Below are 25,628 nucleotides of genomic sequence, written 5' to 3'. Positions count from 1 at the left end.
AGCCATCCACAGAGCTCAGACAAAGAATAAAGGGTATAATGTTTAGTGCACAATAAAGCATAGAAAAGCTGGTTAAAGATAGTTCAAAGGTCTCCAATGAGGTAGATGGGAGATCTGGACAGCACTCTAGTTGGTGAGAGGACCATTCAGTTCTCCCCAGGTTACAGCAGGGCTTCAGTCCTGCCTATTTCCCTCCACAGAACTGCCTGACCTGCCAAGTTCCTCATGTTCATAGGTTCTAGGAGCAGAATTAGGCCAGTCGGCCCATCAAGTCTACTCCGCCATTCAATCATGGCTGATCTATCGTTCCCTCTCAACCCCATTACCCTGCCTTTTCCCCATAACCCCAACACCCTCACTAATCAAGAATCTGTCAATCTCCACCTAAAAAACATCCATTGACTTGGACTCCACAGCCTTCTGTGGCAATTAATTCCACAGATTTCCCACCCACTGATTAAAGAAATTCCTCCTCATCTCCTCCCTATTATTCTGAGGCCGTGGCCTCTGGTCCTAGACTCTCCCTGTAGCAACCAGCTTCTCGTCTATATCAATTAGCTCCCAAGCTGCCACTTGCATAGACATGGTCAGCGATAAGCGTAATGACTCGAACAAATAATAACAGAGATCCTCCTTGACGTTTAATAGTTAGTCTTCTTTATTTGAAGGTGCAATAAATATATTGGCATATCTCTTGTCATTGACTGGTTATTAATTGCTAGGTAAAATTCCATATCTTACCACAGTCTATGCGATCGATACGAATTGCCAGATATTACTTTGACACAGTTTGTATTAATCTTCTTGTTAATAAAACAAACGATTACATCTTGGCTAATATATCTTTTGGTGGACTCTCTGGCTGACCCTCTGTCAGCACCTCCTTGGTTCACACCCACTCTCTCTGCCAGCATGTACCCCTCAGCCCCCACTCTAGCTCCGCCCAGCTCCTACGTAAGCATGGCATTAACTCTATAGTGTCCAGACTACAGCAGGATACAAGGTAATAATATCAATAAGCAAAAATAACTAATAACTGCAAAATGACTCCTACACTCCCACTTCCTCCAATAGGTTCATTTATCACTCCAGACTCCAGCACAGCTGCAGTCTTGCATTTCCGTTCAAGAGAACCCTTCATAAGCCAAATAGATCGGCAGTCAGAAATGTAGCCGCCTAGCAACATAATTAAATAATAATTAATAATTCATTAAAAACACAGACCAACCAAAGGTACTTCATTTGTCACACGTACCGAGGGTAAAGTGAAATTATTTTTTGTGTACAGTTCAATACAAGCATAACTATACGTAAGCACTTAGATACATATTAGATAAGCATTTCAAATTCAGTAAACCAGGGTGTTTAAGTCAAGCATTCAGATTCAATGATACCACCACAAACGCGCTTGTCTGTACATTGGTCGTTCATAACCTGTGGAGAACCGAAAGTTAGATTCTGTACAGTAAGTACAGCTCACTTGTCGGCCAAAATAATGATAATTCTGCTGCCCAATCAATGGTATTCTAACTTTTCCAATCTACTTCTCAAATGTTGCTATTTCAGGAATTTGACAATGGTTAAATCAATAATCCCTCTGCTTGGTGAAGTAATTTGGGGACTATGAAAACAATACAGCGCTCAGTTCCCTCTCAGTCATTGAAAATTGACCTTGGAACCAGCTTGCTCCACTGAGAGGAAGTATCAAATAAAAAAAAAACATGTAAACAGGCTTGTGGCACTTGCACCCGAGCTGGACTCAACCACATTTGCCTGTTGAAAGGCTGCCAATTTTATTTGTGGGAAATCACAACTAATTTCTCTCGGTGACATTGCAATTGAATAGTCATTCTGGAATATTGGCACACTTGTCACTTCAAAGTCCTTGAACAATAACAACATTCAAATCCTTTTATCCTTGCCAGATGTAAGCACCTTCTTTATTGCTGTCATCTTTGCATAGTATGACTTACTGTATTCAAACTAATTCACCAATTGTATCTGAGAACACTATGAATGGCCACTCTGTTATCCATGGCAGAAGACACTGGAAAATGTTTTCTCTTCAACTATTTTGATAAATTTCTCATAATTTTTGTTTTCATTTCATTGGGTCATAGAGCAAGGAAACAGGTCCTTCGGCCCAACTTGTCCATATTCACTAAGATGCCGCATCTAAACTAGACCTATCTTCCCGCATTTCGTCCATATCCCTTCCCTCTCCTTGCACCTGTCCAAGTGTCTTTACAATCCCATTAGGGTAACTGCCTCAAATAGCTCCTCTGGCAGCTCATCTTATATATCCACCACCGTCTTAGTGTAAAAGATCCTCATACTGGCTCATATTACATTTTTCCTCTCGCCTGAAATGCCCTCGGGGGTCTCGATTCTACAACCCCAAGTAAAAGATTCTCAGCATTCACCCTGTCTATTCCCCTCATAATTTCATACACCTCCACGAGATCATTCCTCAGGCTCCAGCATTCCAAGGAATAAAGTCCTAGCTTGTCCAACCTCTCCCTATTGCTCAGGGCCCTCGTGTTGTAATTACTTCATGTAGAAATACTCAGAACTTCCCTTCAAGGAGCCACGTCACTTCATCAGCATTTCTCAGTCCTTCCATTATTTAGTCAACAACATGGCAAATGTGCCCACTCGGAAGTGTGAGAGGGCTGTTCAGGAACAAAAGGAGACAAAGTGGTGGAGTAACTCAGCAGGTCAGGCAGAATCTCTGGAGACCATGTACAGGTGGCGTGTAGTTCTTCAGACTGATTGTACGTGGGGGTTGGTGGGAAAGGAGAGGCAGGACTTAGTTTGGCAGTAATGGGTGGACAAGGACAAGGGTTTTTTTGTTGATAGCCACGGTTGAAACAAAGGTCAAAGATTACCGCAGAATGTGTGAGACAGAGATGCAAATTGTGAAGCCAGAAATGTGGGAGTTGGGGGGAGCAGAAGGGGAGTAATGGGCGCGAGTCCAGGTGAGGCACAGGGGTGAGGGACAGAAAGGTGTATGTGGAGGAGGGGGCAAAAGGGAAAAGGGAGGGGGTGGATGGTGTTGGAAATGGTGGAAAATTGGAGGTCAATGTTTGTATGGTTGGGTTGTAAGCGACCCAAGCAGAACATGTGAACATTGACTTCTCTAACTTCAGATAGTTCCTCTGTCCCTCTTTCCCCTCCCCCTTCCTGTCTCCTACTACATCCTATCTTCGTCCCGCCCCCTCCCCCGACATCAGTCTGAAGAAGGGTCTCGACCCGAAACGTCACCCATCCCTCCTCTCCTGAGATGCTGCCTGACCCGCTGAGTTACTCCAACATTTTGTGTTTACCTTCCTGAACTAACAGCTACCTCATTGGTGACCCGCGGACTATCCTTGATCAGACTTTGCTGGCTTTATTTTGCACTAAACATTATTCCCTTATCATGTATCTATACGCTGTAAATGGCTCGATTGTAATCATGCACTGTCTTTCCACTGACTGGATAGAACACAACAAAAGCTTTTCACTGTACCTCGGTACACGTAATAAAGTAAACTAAACTGTACATACAGTTCAGGAACAACTCTGTTTTCCCCTCGTATAACTCTTCAAAGCAGGTGCTGATTGGAAGCATCAAGACATGGAGAGGAGCACAACAGAGCCAATAGACAATAGGTGCAGGAGGAGGCCATTCGGCCCTTCGAGCCAGCACCGCCATTCAATGTGATCATGGCTGATCATTCTCAATCAGTACCCCGTTCCTGCCTTCTCCCCATACCCCCTGACTCCGCTATCCTTAAGACCTCTATCTAGCTCTCTCTTGAATGTATTCAGAGAATTGGCCTCCACTGCCCTCTGAGGCAGAGAATTCCACAGATTCACAACTCTCTGACTGAAAAAGTTTTTCCTCATCTCGGTTCTAAATGGCCTACCCCTTATTCTCAAACTGTGGCCCCTGGTTCTGGACTCCCCCAACTTTGGGAACATGTTTCCGAATGGAGAACAACATACAAAATGCAAAGGGATTCTAAATCCCAAACACTGTCAAGAACATAACTGCAATATATTCCCCAGAGCTGGCTCACTGTACGGAGGATAATGCACTTTCAGAAAAAAAAAGTTATATTACTGTATACCACGTTCACAACAGCTACGCAATACCCACCAGGTATGGTGGATCTTGCATATCTTTTTGTGTGTCTCAGACCAAGAATGTTGCAACCAGACAGTAAAGTGGCAGAAGGCTAGGTATCAGTGTAAAAGCAAGTTTGATTTTAAAAAACACAGTTTCAATTGTCTAATTTGATAACTAGATTTTGAGCACCAATTAGAATTGGGAGGGATATCAGTGAACCCAAGGAGATGGGGAGGTGGGAATAGATCTATAAAAATAAATTAATGACTCCTCTCTGGAGGAATACCATCACCTAGACTCTCCAGCATTGATCTTGATCGGGTCTGGTCTTCTTCGTACTGAAGCAGTTGTCAGCTGTTCAGTTCAGGGTCTCGCAGGTACAGTGGAACTTTGCGCAGTGTGCTTTCAAACCTGCATTGTATCTAACTTCAAGTAACCCTTGTGTCCCTCTCTCTCCATCCCTGCCCCTTCCCAGTGCTCCGACCTGTCTTACTGTCTCCAACTACATTTTATCTGTTTGTTTTGTTGTTACCTTCTTCCAGATAACAATAATCTATTCCACATTTTCCTTGATCTCCATTCCCTTCGTCCTATTTTCACACCTTAGCTATGCATCGCCCTCTCCCCTGACATTAGTCTGAAGAAGGTGTCTCGACCCAAAACGTCACCCATTCCTTCTCTCCAGAGATGCTGCCTGTCCCGCTGAGTTGCTCCAGCATTTTGTGTCTATCCTTTGTGCCTGTCTGGTGTCTACACATATCCCCAGTTGCCTTCGGGCACTTGCAGGTTACACGCAAAACAAAATTGGCTTAATGGTCCTGTACTCTGATACGAGAGCAGTCCTCTGAACACGACAGTCTGAACATTCCTGACTTAGAGTCTGTGCTCAAATCCAGAGGCTAGCCAAGATCCACAACCGTGGTATTCCAAAAACCAAGGTGCTGCCAAATAAGTAAAAAAATTATGAAAATAGGAATTGTTTAACTTTGTCACATGAAGAACTGCAAACAATTTTAACGTGGGAAAAAAAACAACACCACTTGATCTTATGTAACAGAGAAATGTGAAACTGAGAACCAGCTCCAAAATCCAGCCTGGGTTAAATGAATCTAGAAATCAACACCAAGCCCAACTGTAATTCGATCAGAAGCAGGATGAAGACAATCCACACATCAGAATGTACAGCAAACAATAGGAAAATAAACTAATAATCCCAGACATCTGGTCCCGTCTCCAGAGTTTACATTGTATTGTATTTAGCATGACATTGCACCTATTTTTAACCATATTTCCTTTATCTTAGAAATGAAGTTTAATTGTTTAAGATTTCGGCAGCAATGCACATTTTCACAAATTTGTCCAATTAATATTGATGAGGTTATGCGTGGAATATTACTGATGGCACATCCAAAGGATGTCGATGTGGTCTAACTCACTGGACTGTCTTAACACCAAACATTTTTGAAACATAATGCAAACAATTTAAAAGTCAAAAGTCTTTCATTGTCATATGTATTGACAATGGAACAATTAAATTCTTACTTTCAGCAGCATTACAGGCTGTAAAAACAATACATATAAGTAATAATAAACTAAATATCAATAAATTAATAACGGTGCAAAGAAATCCTGAACACCTTAGTACAACCAAAGACAGTCCAACATCACCCATCCTTTTTCTCCAGAGATGCTGTCTGACCCGCTGAGTTACTCGAGCACTTTGCCCTTATCTTCAGTAGAAATCCAGCATCGGCAGTTCCTTCCTACACGCCTGTTCTTTTTAGTTTGTTTCATTTCTATGCTGGGCAGGATATAGAACACCTGCTAGTCCTGAATACATTTTGATTGAGAAATAAGTTTCCATTTCCCGATACCAATGCACCTGATATATCCGCATCAAAATAGTGCTACTGGCATAGCTGTCGTTTTCACCCAAGGTTTTACCCCAAAATTCCCAAATTCCTCCTGAGGAAATGTCCTCGCTGCACTTGGGTTTGTATGACTGTAGTTATACAAAATAATTCTTTAAACCTGCCTTTGTTAATTTTCTGGGAGACACAAAATGTTGGAGTAACTCAGCAGGACAGGCAGCATCTCTGGAGAGAGAAGGAATGGGTGACGTTTCTGGCCTAGACCCTTCTTCAGACTGATTTTGTTAATTTTCTGTCTGATATCAATCATAAGTCAACATGTTATTGCTCAAAAATATATATATATTGTTGCTTTACATCTTGGACAAACTTTACATTCTGTTTCTTCAACCACAACACACCTTATACAAACCAGCAACAGAAGATGTGGTAGGTGGTTGGTGATGTTACTAATGTCATCAACTAAAGATATTTTTGCTATGAGGAAAAGTTTAAATGCTCATCTGGTGCACAGAAACACTTATTTTATAATTCTCTTTCTTAACTCTATTCCAAATTGTTACCAGCACTATCATTAAATATTCCCTGAAAGTATGACCACGGCAATTTTAAATCGTTGCCAAAAAAAAAAAAGTGCTGAAGGAACTCAGCAAGTCAGGCAGCATCCCTGGAGGACATGGATAGGCAATGCTTTAGGTTGGGACTTTCCTTCAGATCGATTGTAGTAGTGGGTAGAAAGCAGGGCAAATAATGGATACAGGTGAGTGGGGTCCCTCGGCAGATGGGTGGAATTAGGCCAAAGATGAAAAGGAGACAAACGGCTGGAAGAGAACGGAGAAACAATAAAAGCTTGAAATGTGAGGCCAGAGGGATATAGGTGGAAGGGGATGAGGGGGATGGGCTAGTGGGAAAATGGATATACATCCCAGGGATGGACAGGGAAGAGAGGGGGAGCAAAATAAATAAGAGGGATAGGGATTGTCGGTTGGTTACCAAAATTCAATGTTCATACCATTGTGTTCAGTTTAGTTTATTGTCTGTTGTTCCGCCAGCTTGTGTATGGCCTCTCTCTTGCAATGGTGGCGGCCCAGGACATAAAAGGCCAATAAGGGAATGGGAGGCGAAGTTAAAATGGTTAGCGACCAAGAGACCCAGCAGACTTTGGCAGACTGAGCGCAAGTGTTTGGTACCCAAGTAGTCTATGCTTGGGTTCGCCGATGTAAAGGAGCCCGCATCGGGAGCACTGAATGAAGTAGATAAGGTTAGAGGAGGTGCACATGAACCTCTGTCTCTTCTGGAAGGGCTGCTGGGATCCTGGGATGGATGCGAGGGAGGAGGTGTATGTGTTACATCTCCCGCAGTTGCAGGGGTAAGTACCTGGGGAGCGGATGGTTTGGGTGGAAAGGAAAGAGTAAAGCAAGCAGTTGAACAGGAAGTGGTCCCTGCACAAGTGGAAAGGGGTGGGGAATCTTAAACCATACTTCTCTGAACTACTGATCAGTCAAGTACTTGTCCACTGTTAACTGAAATGTTGCTGTCACCGGGTGCTGAACTCAAGATAACCTGATGATCAAAGTCAAGAAATTATTTGCAAGCCAAAGTTTGTACATTCTCCCTGTGACCACGTGGGTTTTCTCCGGGTGCTCCGGTTTCCTCCCACATTTCAAAGAAGCGCAGGTTTGTAGGTTCATTAGCTTCTATAAATTGTCCCTAGTGTGTAGGATAGAACTAATGTACAGAGTTCTCTGGTCAGTGTGGACTCAGCGGGCTGGTTTTCACACTGTATTTCTAAACTAAACAAAGCAAAATACTCCCAATTCTGGGAAATCGATAATAAAAGAAAATGCCTGAAAGAATCCGATAGGCAGGCAAGACCAAGCCAGGAAAGAAACAGAATTAAGATTTCATGTTGATCACGTTCCAACACAACAATGCCAACAAATTTTTATTCAGACATTTCCTGTCACGCACCCCTTAAATAAGCTTCAACTTCATGTGCCTGCTTCCACATAAATGTAGAGGAAACCCCAGTTGAGAAACACCAAATTAAACATTCATTTCTAATGCTCCAAAAATAAACATTGCCCTTTTCTCCAACTTGTTCCAAAACAAATCCCATCTAATCGTGCAAGGCAACCTTAAGACAATATTCAAATGTTAGCTCAGACGAAAATTTGCTTCAGGGGAAAATTAAGCATTTAAAATTAGGTTTCAATTGTTAATATTTAAGGGTTTTTTTCAATGAACTGATTATTTCCTCACTGTTATGCAATTATGCATTCCTCCCATTCCTTCAAACTAAGATCACAGGAGATGCCAACTCAACTTCTCCTCAGTCTCTATAGAAATTTATCTTCAGTTGGATATGCATTAATTAAATGGTTGCAGTAACACATTGAAGTACGTTATACAGAAGTATACTACCGAAGCACCATAATCAAGGATAAGTCACACCTTGACCGCTCCCTCTTCTCACCCTCTCCCATCAGGCAAAAGGTATAGAAATGTGAAAATGCACACCTCCAGATTCAGGGGCAATTTCTTCCCAGCTGTTATCAGGCAACTGAATGATCCTACCACAACCAGAGAGCAGGGCTGAACTACTATCTACCTCTTGATTGGACGTTGCTGTCTTCACAGTCTGAAGAAGGGTCTCGACCCGAAACGTCACCCATTCCTTCTCTCCTAAGATGCTGCCTGACCTGCTGAGTTACTCCAGCATTTTGTGAATAGAAACGTTATTACCTTATCATGTATCTATACACTATAAATGGCTCGATTGTAATCATGTATCGTATTTCTGCTGATTGGATAGCATGCAACAAAAGCTTTTCACTGTACCTCGGTACAGTTGACAAAAAAAACTAAATTGAACTGTAAACTGAAGATTGTAAAGATGTCACAAAATAGAATTACCATGCCAGATTTACAACCTGGACTTCCTGCTGGAGCGACCGCAGGCAGTGAGAATGGGCCCGCACATGTCCTCCACTGTCACCGGCACACCACAGCGCTGTGTTCTGAGCCCCATGGTCCAGCTTCAAGTTTCTGGACACTCACATTTCGGAGGATCTCACATGGTCCACTAACACCGCTGCGCTGGTCAAGAAGGCGCAGCAACGACTGTTCTACCTAAGAACACTGAAAAAGTCTGGTTCCCAACAGCTGCTGACGACCTTCTACCGCTGCACCATAGAGAGCATCCTAACGCATGGCATCCCTGTGTGGTATCTCAGCTGCACGGAGACAGAGAGGAAAGCTCTTCAGCGGGTAGTCCATAGAGCTCAGACGACTATCGGAACACAGCTACCAGCCTTGGAAGGCATCTACAACACACGATGCCTCAGAAAAGCCACTAGCATCCACAAACTCTTCACATCCCTGCAACAGTCTGTTCGAACTTCTACCATTGGGCAGACGATACAAGGCCTTCTACGCCCACACCTCCAGACTCAGGAACAGCTTCATCCCCAGGGCCATAGCTGCTATGAACCGGTCCTGCTGAGCCGGATGGTCACATCGCACAGTGAACCGGCACAGATCTACTTGCATTTTTTTCTGTTTTAAAACTGTTCTAATTTGTTTCATTGGGTTGTTTAAATTAATACTGACTAGCTAATTAATCTATTGCATCGTATGGGAGGCGCATTCCAAATCTCGTTGTACCCCTGTACAATGACAATAAAGGTATATTGTATTGTATTGTATGATAGATTTAGCATACAAATTCAATTCAGACCAAATTATAATTGAACTAAACACTCAAGACCCTTGTTCATTCTGAAGAAGGGTCCCGACCCAAAATGTCACCCATTCCTTCTCTCCAGAGATGCTACCTGTCCCACTGAGTTACTCCAGCTTTTTGTGTCTATCTTCAGTTTAAACCAGCATCTGCAGTTCCTTCCTAAACATTCAAGATGTCTGTAATTCAACCATACAAAATGACATCAACATTTGATAAGATACAGAGTGCAGGATATTGTTCTCAGCAATGTAGCACACCAGTTCCAGGGGCAAAGTCAAATGTCCACATTGGTGTCGAGGTGAATCAGACAGTGCCCAAGCATATGGAAGGACTGTGCAGAAGCCCGAGAATGGTCATTCCATAAGGTCGGGGACTGACTAAAATCGTGGATATTGAACTTTGTCCAACTGGGAAAACTCTAACTCGGTCATGGAACACAAAGGGCACGGTATAATCCTCATGTGTATCCAACTTAAAAAAAATGTTCAGCTAACATTATTTCCCTGTTTAAAAACTAACACAAACTCGGGTTCAAAATTGAAATGGCAATTAACTAGAGGATGATGCCTTCTATTCAGCATGTTCCTTTAGGGAGGTGACATTGAATCATACCGTACAGAAGAGGCCCTTCGGCCCAAGTCGTCCGTGCCACCGAAGATGCCCCATCCGAGCTAGTTCCATTTGCCCTAACTTGACCCATTCAACCAATGGTTTGAATGTCCCTCCAAACCATTTCTGTTCATTCCGTTTTCAATATAAGCATGAATAAAGGAATTATTAGCAGATAGTGCAACAAGGAGCTCAAACTTGCTGAACAGTAGCTATCTGGTTCATAAAAGGCTAGAGGAAAGAAATCCCTCCCTCATTATTCTGTTTCTCTGCATCTTCCTGATGCCGCAGAAGGTGTTCAAGAAGGAGACGCATCTGAAGCACACAGGTTCTATGCCAATTGTAATAGGACAATGTAAAATTGCATTTGAGGATTAAAAGTAGGGCACAGATCTGAAATGTTATTTGTCCATCCCCCTCCACAGATGCTGCCTGACCCACTGAGTTCCTCCAGCAGGTTATTTTTGCTCAAGATTCGAGCATCTGCACTCTCTTGTGTCTACATTTGAGGATATCTAGCCTTCATCATAAAAGTTAATTTTCCTCCACCAATTACATTGGGAACCAACATCTTATCTGGAAACAAGGTGAAAATGAGCCACAGCATCTGTCAAACTGAAGAAAGGTGATTAGCCCAGGCAGATGGAAAATTACATTAGTGGAAGTGACTTTATCCTTCTGGGAGAGGAACTGCTTTCGAACAAAAGCACAATTTTTCCACTTAATTGCAAGACACCAGGAACCGCAGATGCGGGATTACCAAAATAAAAACGACGCAAAGGACTTTGGAGGTTGTACATTCTCCCTGTGACCGCGTGGGTTCTCTCTGGGTACTCTGGTTCTCTCTCACATTCCAAAGACTTACAGGTTTGTAGGTTAATTTTAGTCAGAGTTAATTGGTTTCAGTAAAATTGTACATCGACCCTGGCGTGTTGATGACGCAAAGGACTTTGGAGGTTGGACATTCTCCCTGTGACTGCGTAGGTACTCTCTGGGTGCTCTGGTTTTCTCTCAAATTCCAAAGACGTACAGGTTTGTTGGTTAATTATAGAGTCATAGAGTTAATTGGTTTCAGTAAAATTGTAAATCGACCCTCGCGTGTAGAATAGTACAGATCAGGCAGCATCTCTGGAAAACATGGATGGGTGAAGTTTCGGGTTGAGACCCTTACTCACACTAAAGCATCCAGACCCGAAACGCCAGTCTGAAAAAGAGTCCCGACACGAAACGTTACCTATCCAGGTTTTCCAGAGATGTTGTGCCACTCGCCAAGTTATTCCAGCACTTTTGTGTCTTTTAGCTGGAAGACTGTTAGCGATAGAAACAGGACATCAATCTTATCATCTATGTCAAGTAAACCACACAGCTCTTTCACATCTCCGAGGATTAAAACAACCTTCTTGTCAGCACCACTGGGCTGGATTACTGAAATTACATTTACAAAATGGAGAAGTGTGAAATCACAATCAGCCTCAGGCTGAAGAGTCAAGACTTCCCTTTCGAGCAAGTGTGCAATTAACAGCTATTACATCGACTGCTTCAGTTTCAAGCTGTGGGGGGTTGGGGATGTGGACTCTCCAAGGAGTGTGCAGTAAAGATAGGAGAGGAGGCCACAATAATATTTTTTAAAGTTATATAAATTAGACTGGAGTTCAGGGTGGGGACGAAAGAAAACAAATTTCGCCGAAGGGGAAAAACACAGTTTGGTAATCTCACATCTACGTCACAACCTTTTAGAAGAATTTTAGGAATCTCTATTATCTCCATTAGAGACAGTCATACTGTTTATCCAGATTGTACATTTCAAGCAGTCAAAATAGCACGTTGTCATGCGCCATCTAGCAGATCCAATCTCAATCATTTACACCCTTCTGATCTATCAGGAAGAGCAGCATCTCACACTTCAATTAGCACCCAATCCACCAAAGCTTTTCATAGAAACATTAAAAAAATAGGTGCCGGAGTAGGCCATTCGGCCCTTTGAGCTAGCACCACTATTCAATATGATCGTGGCTGATCATCCTAGATCAGTACTGTCCTGCTTTCTCCCCATATCCCTTGATTCCGTTAGCCCTCAAAGCTATATCTAACTCTCTCTTGAAACCATCCAGTGAATTGGCCTCCACTGCCTTGTGGCAGAGAATTCCCTGTACTTCGGTACATGTGACAATAAACCAAACTGAAGTACTCTTCATCCACACCATTTTGAAAGGATAGCAAAGATTATGTTAAGGATGAATTTCTTTGTGCAGAAGATTGTGGGTCCTCGTTCTTTCAGTGGGTACAAATCAGATTGATAAACTGGAGACACAATGATGGAACCTTGAGCAAACAAAAAAAGTGCTAGTGTGTCAAGCAACATCATGGAGGGTAGACACAAAAAGTTGGAGTAACTCAGCAGGTCAGGCATTTGAGACAAAACTAATTTTTGTTTGCATAGGAACTCGACTTCACAAAAAGGCTGAAACAAAATAGCACAGTTGAGAGTCCAGAATAAGTCATAGGAGCAGAACCTGGCCATTCGGCCCATCAAGTCTACTCCACCATTCATTCACGGCTGATCAATCTTTCCCTCTCAATCCCATTCCTTTAGCTTCTCCCCATAACCTTTGACACCCCTATTAATCAAGAACCTGTTAATCTCTGCTTTGAAAATAAACTAATGGTCCACTGTGCACTGTCTTACCTTTATTTGACTAGTTCATGGCCCAGGTCCTCAAATCCTGCCTTAGGATTGGCATTCAGGAACAGAAAAGATGTTAACTATGATTCAGCATATGGCCTTTACATCTGCTTGCCTGTCAGGATAACCAATAGCTTGTTTTTTTTCAGAACATCTTTCGCCTCCCCCTCTCCCTTATATCCCTCCCATCAGCTTTACATTTCTCTTCCCCTCTTCTCTCCTTATCCGACACCCTTTCAGCTGCTTTTCACCTCTTGCCTTATTTCACCCATCAGTCTCCACCCATCACTTGCCAGGCTTTGTCCTGCCCCATTTCTCTTTTCCAGCTTTCTTTCCCCCATCTACAATCAGTATGAAGAAAGGCTTTGATGCGAAATGTTGTCTGCCAATTCTCTCCACAGATGCTGCCTGACCCACTGAGTTGCTCCACCACTTTGTGTTTTGCTCAAGATTTCAACATCGGCAGTTCCTTGTGTCACTATAGGGAGAATGTGCAAACTCTGCACAGGCAGCAACATAGTCAGAATCAAGCCCGGGACATTGGAGCCGTCAGGCAGCAACTCTACCACTGTGCCACCCTATTTACTATTACTGGAGAAATTGAACAAAGGCCTGACATCCATAATTAAATATCCCTAGCTACCGTCAGCTGAAAATGCTGTATGAATTTAGAAAAGTGAGAAAGTTACACAAGTTCACTTTTGTAAATCCAAAATGCCTGTGTGCAACTACTGTAAACAATCATTCCTATCTGATCAGCCAACGTTTAAAATCAGAATTTGCCAAGCTATGTAATCTACCTCCTGCAGATTACTGGCTTTGAAGAAAGACTCACAAGGACATAGTCTGTCAACAAGATGCATTACATCAACAATCACAAGGCTTTATTTTGAATTCCTTTGGTATGCAGATCAAAACGAGGTGCTAAAGCCCACAGAATTCTTGGATAGAATGGCTTATTCAAAGCCTGCAAAGCAGACTCAGCGTGGCATGACCATGTTTTTAAGCATCCAACTTTGGCACTAACTTCTAAATTTCACCAGCTGATAATGAATCAGCAACTTTAAAGTCCAAAATGGGGCCCCTGTAACAGACACTCTACATATCCCATTACCGGGACATCTCAAGTCAAGTCAATTTTATTTGTATAGCACATTTAAAAACAACCCACGTTGACCAAAGTGCTGTACATCTGATTAGGTACTAAGGAAAAAAAATGAAACATACAGTAGCACGCAAACAGTTCACAGCGCCTCCTCAATGAGCCTCAAACGCTAGAGAGTAGAAATAGGTTTTGAGCCTGGACTTAAAGGAGTCGATGGAGGGGGCAGTTCTGATGGGGAGAGGGATGCTGTTCCACAGTCTAGGAGCTGCAACCGCAAAAGCGCGGCCACCCCTGAGCTTAAGCCTAGACCGTGGGATAGTGAGTAGCCCCAAGTCGGCCGACCTGAGGGACCTGGAGTTAGAGAGGGGGGTTAGAAGATTTTTGATGTAGGGGGGGGAATGTCCATTTAGGGCTTTATACGTGAATAGGAGGAGCTTGAAGTTGATTCTGTACCATACAGGGAGCCAGTGGAGAGAGGCCAGAATCGGGGTGATGTGGTCCCTTTTACGGGTACCCGTCAGGAGTCTCGCTGCGGCGTTTTGGACCAGTTGCAGGCGGGACAGGGAAGATTGGCTGATCCCAGTGTATAGGGAGTTGCAGTAGTCTAGGCGGGAGGAAATGAAAGCGTGAATGATTTTTTCTGTGTCGTCGAATTGGAGGAAAGGTTTGATTTTAGCTATGGTTCGAAGTTGGAAGAAGCTGGCTTTTACCACAGCGTTGACTTGCTTATCAAATTTTAATGCAGAGTCAAATATCATGCCGAGGTTTTTGACATGCGGTTTGACTAGGTAGGATAGACTTCCAAGACTGCCTGTTATCGATTTGATGGAGTCGGGGGGGCCGAATAGGATGACCTCAGACTTGCTCTCATTTAATTAGAGGAAGTTCTGTGCCATCCAACATTTTATGTCCTCAAGGCAGTGTAAGAGGCTGTTTAAATTTGACTGGTTGTTGGGTTTCAGGGGGAGGTAAAGCTGAGTGTCATCGGCATAGCAGTGGAAAGAAATGCCGTGCCTTTGAATGATTTGGCCAAGGGGGAGCATGTATAGAGAGAAGAGAATGGGGCCTAGGATGGAGCCTTGTGGAACTCCGCAGGAGAGGCTAGATGGAGCAGAGGAATAACTGCCTATGTTGATGGCGAAACTCCTATCTTTGAGGTACGAAGCGAACCAGCTCAGGGCAGTGCCATCAATGCCAACCGCGTACCGGAGACGGTCAATAAGGATGGTGTGGTCCACTGTATCGAACGCTGCGCTGAGGTCGAGAAGGAGCAGGATTGCAGTCGCCGGTGTCGATGGCGAGAAGCAGGTCGTTGTGTACCTTCAACAAGGCAGACTGTGCTGTGGTGGGCTCTGAAACCTGACTGGAAACTTTCCAGGATGGTGTATTGGTGCAGGTAGGGCACTAATTGGTTTAGAATTGCCTTTTCAAGGACTTTTGACAGGAATGGCAGTTTGGAAATGGGTCTGTAGTTGCTAGGCAAGGTGGGGTCTAGGTTAGGTTTTTTCAGTAGGGGCTGGACCACCGCGTGCTTGAAACTGGTTGGAACAGTGCCAGTGGCCAGAGAACTGTTGATAATAGAGAGGATGCTGGGACCGGCTATTGCAATGACATCCTTCAGAAGGGCAGTGGGGGCAGGATCAAGGGGGCAGGTTGCAGGTTTCATAGCGGAGGCAAGCTTTGCAAGGGAGGATAGAGTGACGGGTTGGAAGCAGTCCAATTTAGATGAACAGACTAGTGAGACAGCTAGGTCACGGGTGGGAGGGGAAATGTTCATTCTAATGTTCTCAACTTTGTTGGTGAAAAATTTAGCGAATTCTTCGCACTTAGCAGGGGACCCAACTAAGCTGGTACTGGGGGCGGGACATATGACAGAGGTAATTGTTCTAAATAGGACCTTGGAGTTATGAGAGTTTTTGGAAATAAGGTCGGAGAAGTATTGTGCTCTAGCAGACTTTACTGCTTCCTGGTATTTGAGATTTGTTTCTCAGAATTTCAAAGGAAATTTGAAACTTGTCACATTGTGTGTCGATACAAGCCGACACCCATTTATTTCAAAAGAACGAGAGAAATGGGGCAGAAGTAAATCATTCACACCCCTATCTCCACCTTCCCAAGCCTCTTTCTACCATTCAACTACAACAATTTTCTGTCCGCGCCCCATCTATACACCTTCCTACTCAGTTCCATGTTAGTTACAGACTAGGAATCATTATAGAAAAGGACACCAACAGCTGGAGTAACTCAGTGGGTCAAGCAGCATCACTGGAGAAAATGGATAAGTGACGTTACAGGTTTGGGCCCCTTCTTCAGACTCGAGGGTAAAAGGCTGTCATGAGGGGCTCCAAGAAGAGGGGAAATGTTGGAGACGGGAGAAGGGGTCAACCCGAGGAGGAGGAGAGGGTTCCTTCCCTTAGAAAAGGGCTTGGAGGCAGAGGCGGAGGAAGAAGGGCTCTACATCATGGTGGGCCTGGTGAATGACATATTCAGTCTGCTGAGCCAAATTGGCATAAGCATTGACCACAGCAGTACCCCATTAATCACAGTGTGACCACCTGAAACAACCTATTTATTCCCGCACTTACTCTTCTATCTGACAACCTTTATTCGCAGGCTTAGGAATCAGGGGAGATTCCAAACTTTATATCACAGTAAGTGTACCAATTTAACACTCACTAAATGGAAGTTTACATTAGATATCAATTAAAAATTCTTCCTCATTTTCTTCCTCTCACCGCCGGTTTTACAACTGCTGAGAATTAGAATGAAGAAATTTGATATATTAAAAAGTCATTTAATTTAAATTGAATGTAATTGGCTGCCTCATGCCAGTTCAAGCTTTCATAAACTTTAATTTTCCATACTTGGAGAGATAAATGAGGAGCCTTTGAGGGAATGATCTATATCTTTCTCAGTGTATTTAGATGCACCAAGTTCTGAATTGCACTCATTGATGGACTCAAATGCTGCACGATTGTTTAGTGTGATTTCACTGGCTTTATCTTGATCTAGGCCCGAGGTCGAATATTGGGAGTGCCACTCATTATAGGAACAGTACAACTGTGGGAGAGGATGCAGAGCAGATTTGCAAGGGTGTTTCCAAGACAGGAACATTATAGCCATGAAGAAAGTTTGGATAAACTGAGTACAGGAGAAACTACAGATGATGGATTCGCGATCAAAAATGCTGGGGGAACACAGCAGGTTAGGCAGCATCGGGGGAGAGGACGGATAGGTCATAAGGAATAGATTTAGGCCTTTCCGCCATTCAATCATGGCTCCTAACCCCATTCTCCTGCTTTCTCCCCATAACCTCTGACACCTCTACTAATCAAGAATTAGGTGACATTTCAGGTCTGGACCCTTCTTCAGACTTCACCAACGATCAATGGTATTGAAAATTCAAGTTTTTTTCTTTTCCAAATAGATATTTGGAACTGAGAGCGGCACTGTAGCGCAGTGGTAGAGTTGCTGCCACACAGCGCTTGCAGCGCCAGAGATCCGGGTTCGATCCCGACTACGGGTGCTGCCTGTATGGAGTTTGTACATTCTCCCTGTGACCACGTGGGTTCTCTTCAAGATCTTCGGCTTCCTCCCACACTCCAAAGACATACAGGTTTGTAGATTAATTTGCTTGGTATAAGTGTAAATTGTCCTTAGTGTGTGTAGGGTGATGTTAATGTGCGGGGATCATTGGTCGGTGCAGACTTGGTATTTAGCACTTAGTATTTAAGAGCACTTGTCCCATCTCCCCTATTTGCATCCACAACCAATGGTGTTGAAAATTCAAGTTTTGTTTTTAAGAAAATAGATCATTTCATATGTAGATAGACAACATTCACATTTTTCTTTCTAACACCACTGTAAATTAGTTTCTGATGGCTTACATCATATATTAAAAAATACCAGACTGAAAGATATTAACTATGATTCAAAGGTATCACAAAATGCTGGAGTAACTCAGCGGGTCAGGCAGCATCTCAGGATAGAAGGAATGGGTCGAGACCCTTCTTCAGACTGATGATTCATAGTCTGCAAAAAAAATGTCAACTCCGTGTAACAACTGCAGATTCTATACATGCACCGTAGAAAGCATTTTATCGGGATGCATTACAGCATGGTTTGGGAACAGCTCCATCCAAGATGGCAAGAAATTTTGGAGAATTGTGGACGCAGCCTGGATCATCATCCAAACCAACCCCACTTCCATTGACCCCATCTACACCACGCTGCCTCAGCAAGGCCACCAAGGACGAGCCTCACCCCGGTCACTCCCTCATCACCCCTCTCACATCTGGCAAGAAGTACAGAAGTGTGATAATGCACACCTCCAAATTCAGGGACAGTTTCTTCCCAGTTGTTATCAGGCAACTGAACAATCCTACCAATAACCAAAAAGCAGTCCTGAGTTGCTATCTACCTTATCGAAGACCCACCAACTATCTTTAATCGAACATTACCTTGCACTAAACATTATTCCCTTTATCATGTATCTATTCATTGTGGATGGGTTGATTGTAATCACGTATAGTCTTTCCCGCCAACTGGATAACACGCAACAAAAAGCTTTTCACTGTACCCCAGTGTGACGATAAACTAAATTAAACTGTCCTCAAAGTATGAACAAATTAACCATGCATCTTTAAACAATTGCAATGATAAGATTAAAAGATGACTGCAAACAGATAACAAGTTTAGATCAACTATGATGCCCACCAGAAGAAAGACACAAAAAGCTGGGGTAACTCAGCAGTTCAAGCAGCATCTGTGGAGAAAAAGAATCTGGGATGTTTCGGGTCGAGACCCTTCCTCAGAACGAGAGTCAGGGGAAAGGGGAACAAGAAATATAGAAGGTACTTAGCACAAATGAATGGAAGATATGCCAAAAGCAATAATAATCATGGAAATGTGGAGCCCACAATGGCCCATTGTTGGCTGTGGGATAGATGATAATGAGCGATACCGACAGTGGAACTCAACAGGACGGCGGTAAAACTAGTACGAGTAGGATGGGGGAGGGCCAGAGAGAGAGGGTGATGATGCCCACCATGTTGAATTGTTTGCCATTGCTCATTTGTTATCTGTACCCTTGGTTCATGTGCCGGAGATTGTGTCCGTGCAATTAAACTGGAACAAAAACAAAAGCTTTTCAATGTCAACATGGCCTGCGGAAAATAGTATTTACCCTTCCATTGTTAAATCAAGTTAGTCAAGTTATTTACACAAAGCCCATAAATGACTCACAAAAGAAAAAAATAGGAATAACCAGTTGCAATATTTGTATTTGGCCTATATACTGTTCTAATAAATTATTTAATATATTCCTAAACTCTGTGTCTATTATTTATGAAGACTGTGGACTATAACCAAAAATGCCACAAGTTTAGCTTCGTTTAGTTAAGAGATACAGCGCAGAAACAGGCCCTTCGGCCCATCGAGTCCGCACCGACCAGCGATCCCCGTACATTATCACTATCCTACACACTAGGAACAATTTGCATTTATACCAAGCCAATTAACGTACAAACCTGTACATCTTTGGAGTGTGGGGGAAACCAAATATCTTGGAGAAAACCCATGCAGGTCACGGGGAGAACGTACAAACTCCATACAGACAGCACCCATAGTCAGGACGTGCGGCAACTCTACAGCTGCACCACTGTGCCGCCCATTGTGAAGTAAGAAAAAGAAAAAGATGCCAAAGGTCTTAAATGAGGAGAATAAAAAGGAGAAATATTCAGCATATCAGACAATAGTAAATATAGTAATGACAAATATTAACAAACAAATACAGAATATTCTGGAAATATTTGCGCAGCATCTACAGAAGAGAAACAAAGAGATAAATTAGACACATTAGCCAATTTAGAGTGGCACAGTGGTGCAGCATGGAGTTACTAACTTACGGCGTCAGAGAGCAGAGATCGATCCTGACTCGGGCTGCTGTCTGTATGGAGTTTATGCATTCTCCCCGTGACCATGTGGGTTTTCTCCAAGTGTTCTGATTCCCTTCCACGTTCCAAAGATTTGTAGGTGGATTGGCTTCTGTTAATTGGCCATAGTGTGTAGGATTGAACTAGTGCAGGGTGATCATTGGTCGGCATGGAGCCCAAGGGCCTGGTTCCACACTGTATCTCTAACCTAAACACGTTTTTAGGTTTTCATGAGAAATATGTATCAGCCAAGCAATGACATTGGCCTGCCTTTCCCCAAAGTAATGCCAATGCATATATAATAGCTACAACATTCCGACAGCTGAACGAGAGTTAAGTGACTTTCCAAGTCAACTTGGGAAAGGGATGTATGCATGCTTTCATCTCCATTAAAACAAACCAAACATTTAATTTCCTTTCCCAAGACACAATTCCAAGATTTTTGACTCACCAACAATGAAGGAAAAGCAATACTTTTCTAACTCAGAATAAAACTCAGATGGATTAAATGAAAAACATTGGAATTACAAGTGTTAGCTCTTCCCACATGCCTGCTGTCCATGCCCCTCTGGATAAATGTCTTTGTCCCTCAGGATTAAGGATGACTTGCATCCACTGGAGTTCTGATACTGTGGATTGCAACAGCTTTGCAACTTGCAGTCAAAACACACTATTCATACAGTGAATAGATGGTTGGCATTGTGAATACATGTGATCATAGAAGATAGGATGCCAGCTTCAGCTTAGCAAGGGGACATGCTCAATCACATTGTTGACTTATCTTGGTATTGCTTCCCAACCTAGTCTTGCAGCATTGTATGACTTTTCTGATTTTGTGTCTTCTTTGTAATAAACTCCTAGTTTGTTAATGGTATGAATTTAAGGAGAGCAATGTCATTGAACCTCAAAGAAGATTACCAGGTTCTCTTACACTTCCCTCTTGGTCGCCCAGGTCTGGTATACAGCCATGACCAGCTTCATTATCTGATGACAAAGGAAACGAACTGATCACAACGTAACCAAACTTCCTCATTATGAAGCAACTGAAGATGGTTATGACCAGGGCATTGACCTGGAGAACTCCAGCAATGATATTCAGAGGATAATCAAGATAACCCTTGAGATGATTGTCCTCCAACAATTTACAAACATTCCCCGGGTTCATTGTTGGATTTAAATAAATATCTGAATGTGTTCATAATACTTATCTGTTCATAAGTGATAGGAGCAGAATTAGGCCATTTGACCCATCAAGTCTGCTCCACCATTCAATCAAGGCTGATCTATCTTTCCCTCTTAACCCCATTCTCCTGGCTTCTCCCCATAACCCCTGACACCCGTACTAATCAAGAATTTATCTTTGTTTTAAAAATATCCATTGACTTGGCTTCCACAGCTTTACCACCTTCTGACTAAAAAAAATCATCCTCATCTCCTTCCTAAAGGAACGTCCTTTTATTCTGAGGCTAGATTCTCTCACTAGTGGAACCATCCTCTCCATAGCCACTCTATTCAGGCCTTTCACTATTCGGTAAGTTTCAATGAGGTCCCCCTGGCACTGCCAAATGCTCATCATATAATAACCCACTCATTCCTGGGATCATTCTCATAAACCTCTTCTGGACCCTCTCCAGCGCTAGCCAGCACATCCTTCTTCAGATACGGGGCCCAAAATTGCTCACAATACTCCAAAGGCAGTCTGACCAACACATTCAGTCTGATGCCATTTCACACCCATCACAAGTGAAGGAAACCGGATAGTCCAGGTTTCTGGATACCTTACCAATCTGTTATGTGTTTCTTTCATTTTATTCAAAGACATATTTGGTACATCTTTTTTTAGAAACCCAATTTTTTTTTGGGGGGGGGGGAGGTGGCAAACAATAAATTACTCCTCGGTTTAAACCAGCATCTGCTGTTCCTTCACATAAATTACTCTAGTGATTTACTTGGTGATATTTAATTTGTTCATGTTAACCTTTCAATGTTTCATCTTCAAGGGTAAAGTTTGGAAAGTTTCTCCAGAATCAAAAACAAAATCCACACACACAAGGATGTTATTTCTTGACTAATGAAAATCATAATCTTACTCAGGTCTCAGAGTTGTGGAAATTCGGCGTTCAGATGTGCTCAGGAGATACAGCTCGATTAAGGATGCTGCTTCATCCTTAACCAATTCTGGATCCAATAAGTGCCCTGTTTTTCAAATGTGAATTAAGCAAAGATAAGCATCGAGTTCAATTATATCAACAGTTCCTCAAATGTTGAAGTATACATTTTGCTGCTTGAATTAGTGGAAAATCTGCAAAACAAGGGGTGATATTACATCATCAATATATTTATCGAACTTAAATGAAGAAAAATCTCCAAAAAAGGGATCCTCATTCACTGTCATCTGCAAGTCAGATGGCTTTGAGATCAAGTACCACTCCAGAGAACGCAACAACAGAGGCGGGATGAGTAATCCTTCAAAAGAGACACATTCTAACCTCTTAAGTGGATTTTTAAAAATTAGATTCCACGGCAATATTTTGAAAGGACGCAAATGAGTATTATTGATCAAGATTATACTCAGCCAACATAATTTAAAGCATATTAACAAGACATCCATACCTTGCTGTTTTTGAAACTTTCCTTTTGGCAAAGTGGCATGAATTTATTTTGTGGCTTAACTCCAAAAGTTACTTCTGAGATTTTAATGTGTTGTAGAAATCTCAACACTCCGCATATACTTAACACCATTTTTTTTTTAAGTACCAAAGCCAGTTTAGAACATCCACAATCAATTTTTCAATGAATTGTCTACACTTTCGGTTCAGAATCTACAGCTTGTGTACCACAATTAAAAGAATGCTTTTCATCGTACTGTCATAGAGTTGGGCGTGCAATATTACAGAATGTAGACACAAGATACATTCTAGTCCGAAGAAGGGTCTCAACCCGAAACATCACCCATTCCGTCTCTCCGGAGATGCTGCCTGTCCCGCTGAGTTACTCCAGCATTTTGGGTCTATCCTCCGTTTAAACCAGCATCTGCAGGTCCTTCCTGCACATGATATATTGGACAGGTACATGGCTAGGACAGGATTAGAGGGATATGGGCCAAACGCAGGCAGGTGGGACTAGTATGGATGAGACATGATAGTCGGTGTGGGCAATTTGGGCCGAAGGGCCTGTTTCCACATTTTATGTCTCTATACAGAGGATGTGTAGGAAGGAACTGCAGATGCTGGTTTAAACCAAAGACGGACACAAAAAGCTGGAGTAACTCAGCAGGTCAGACAGCATCTCAGGAGCAAACGTCACCTATTCCTTTTCTCCAGAGATGCTGTCTGACCCGCTGTTACTCCAGCTTTTTGTGTCATAAGGTCGTAAGTGATGGGAGTAGAATTAGGCCATTCGGCCCATCAAGTCTACTCTGCCATTTAATCGCGGCTGACCTATCTTCTATTTTGTGTCTATCTTCCACACTGAGGATGTTGAAATCTTGAGCAAAACACAAAGTGCTGGAGGATCTCAGTGAGTCAGGCAGCATCTATGGAGGGAAAGGGACAGATGACTATTACAGAGTGACTGGCCAAAACAGTAGCGCTCTTAATCTTCACCGCAGTGCAGCCCTCTGGCTTATTTCGCAAGTTTAACATCGCTGGGATTTAGACTCAGAAGCCGGGTCACTTGTGACTGGCCTGAAATGACATCAGACTGAATGGACGAGACGCGAATCACCTCCCCACTGGCGAAAGCGAAGCGCAGTCAAGACTTTTATTGTCATCTGGCTCTGCAATGGATCACACAGCACCCGTCCCCCGGGTTTCAGAAACCCACTGCCGAGCGCTGGCGAAGCTTCGTTAACGTGACACCAAAGCAGTAAACACGGACGTACAAAAAAAACAAAAAAAAACATGACGCCCCGCCTATAATGTAAAATTAAAAAAATAACAGGAACCATAGCTGAGTGAAAGGGAGAATGTTAAACACTTGATGCATGACAAATCTTTTGTTTGTTTGTATGTCTTGTTTGCTCTGTAAAGCGTCTTTGTGTATCCTGAAAAGCGCTATATAAAATAAATGTTTTATTATTATTATTATTAAAATTAGACAGGTAAATGGAGAGGACAGGTTTAGAGGGAATATAGGGGCAAACGCAGGCAGGTGGGACTCGTGTAGATTGGGGCATGTGTAGGACGGTGTGGGCAAGTTGGGCCGAAGGGCCTGTTTCCACGCTGTGTGACTGTGCCACTCACTCTGTGACTATGCAGAGGATGTTGGAATTTAGAGCAAAACACAGCCTCTCCTGACCAGGTCAGATCGAGCCTTTGAGACACGCAGCATTTTGAGGCAGACACCATTTGTTCCAATGAAAGACGGCGCCGGGAGGGAGACACGCCGATTATTAGACCCTGGGTGGGCTGGGTGCTACAAAGCCCCAGCGATCCGGCCACCTCCCAGCCCAGCCCAGCCATGAGCGTAGCTTCAACAGCTGCATCTACCTGCAGAGTCCCGTCTCAGTCAGCCCCATCCCAACACGAACTAACTAACGCTCGCACACTTACAACTCTGAAAGGAAAACGCACACACAAAAACAACACAAACTCCACACCGAAGTGAACAGGAACACCCTAAACTCCACTCCAACACTAGTCACAATGCAACAACCCCTTTACTGATCGACTAACTACATCCACAGAACAAACACCTTGTTCAAAACAAACGCACACCTCAACAACAGAAAATACCTTTAAAACAAACGCACACCTCAACAACAGAAAATACCTTTAAAACAAACGCACACCTCAACAACACAGAAACAACAGAACACTGGAACTCAACAACAGAAAATATACCTTCCAAAGAGACGATTGCCCGTGTCGCTCCGAGATGAATCAGTGATGGTGGTTTAATCAACCCAACGTTGAAAATATTCTCAACAGTCTCAAGACAACAGCCTTGCCGCTACTTTCAAGCCAAAGTCCATTAATTTCGCTCTCCTCTGCGTCTTTTGATCTTCAAGCGGCCAGTCATCACCGCTGAGGCGAGCTGTGTGTGTTTGTTTGTTTGTCAGTTCACTCCGCGCTGTAACTTCTCCTGCCGTTTGAACGGTAACTTCTGACGAGGTTGGTTACAGGGCAAACCAACCAACCAACCAACCAACCAACCCCAACCAAACAACACCCCGGCTGTCGAGAACACAAACCCCAAACTCCGACTCAAAGTGCAAAGCAGGAAAATCAGTCGAGATTTCACCCGGAAATACACATGCACAGGGCCCTCCTTCGGTGGAACTAGTAATTTCTCTTCTTTAAACCAATTTAATAATTAGTTGCACCATAAAGTTATGCTGCGAAGCGCAGAAATATATCAGCGGATTACTTCACCTACATTCAACACGGCTCCCTTTTCCTGGAGAGCGAAAGGGTTATAGAGAAAGGGTTTGTAGTATTTACAATATATGTAAGTAAGATTAAATTTTAACATGTTTTTAGCATATCTAATGCGAAGAAAATATTTGTTGTCTTTCATTTTTGGAGTCATGTAGAGTTCTGGACTGTTTGGTTATCTGATATAATG

General features: G+C 43.0%; 1 protein-coding gene across 1 annotated transcript in view; it reads right to left on the bottom strand.

The window, feature by feature from the left end:
- Positions 1–25,196, bottom strand: part of pik3cb (phosphatidylinositol-4,5-bisphosphate 3-kinase, catalytic subunit beta) — a 183,583-nt gene extending 158,387 nt beyond the window's left edge. Inside the window, exon 1 of the mRNA XM_078410822.1 lies at positions 24,905–25,196. The gene's annotated coding sequence lies outside the window, so the exon portion shown is untranslated. The remainder of the gene's footprint in view (positions 1–24,904) is intronic.
- Between the last annotated feature and the right edge of the window lie 432 nt (positions 25,197–25,628).

This window comes from Rhinoraja longicauda, chromosome 13 (assembly GCF_053455715.1).
Source record: "Rhinoraja longicauda isolate Sanriku21f chromosome 13, sRhiLon1.1, whole genome shotgun sequence".
In the NCBI taxonomy this organism is placed as follows: Eukaryota; Metazoa; Chordata; class Chondrichthyes; order Rajiformes; family Arhynchobatidae; genus Rhinoraja; species Rhinoraja longicauda.
The sequence above is the reverse complement of the archived record's forward strand: the minus strand, read 5'-3'. Positions and strand labels throughout refer to the sequence as shown.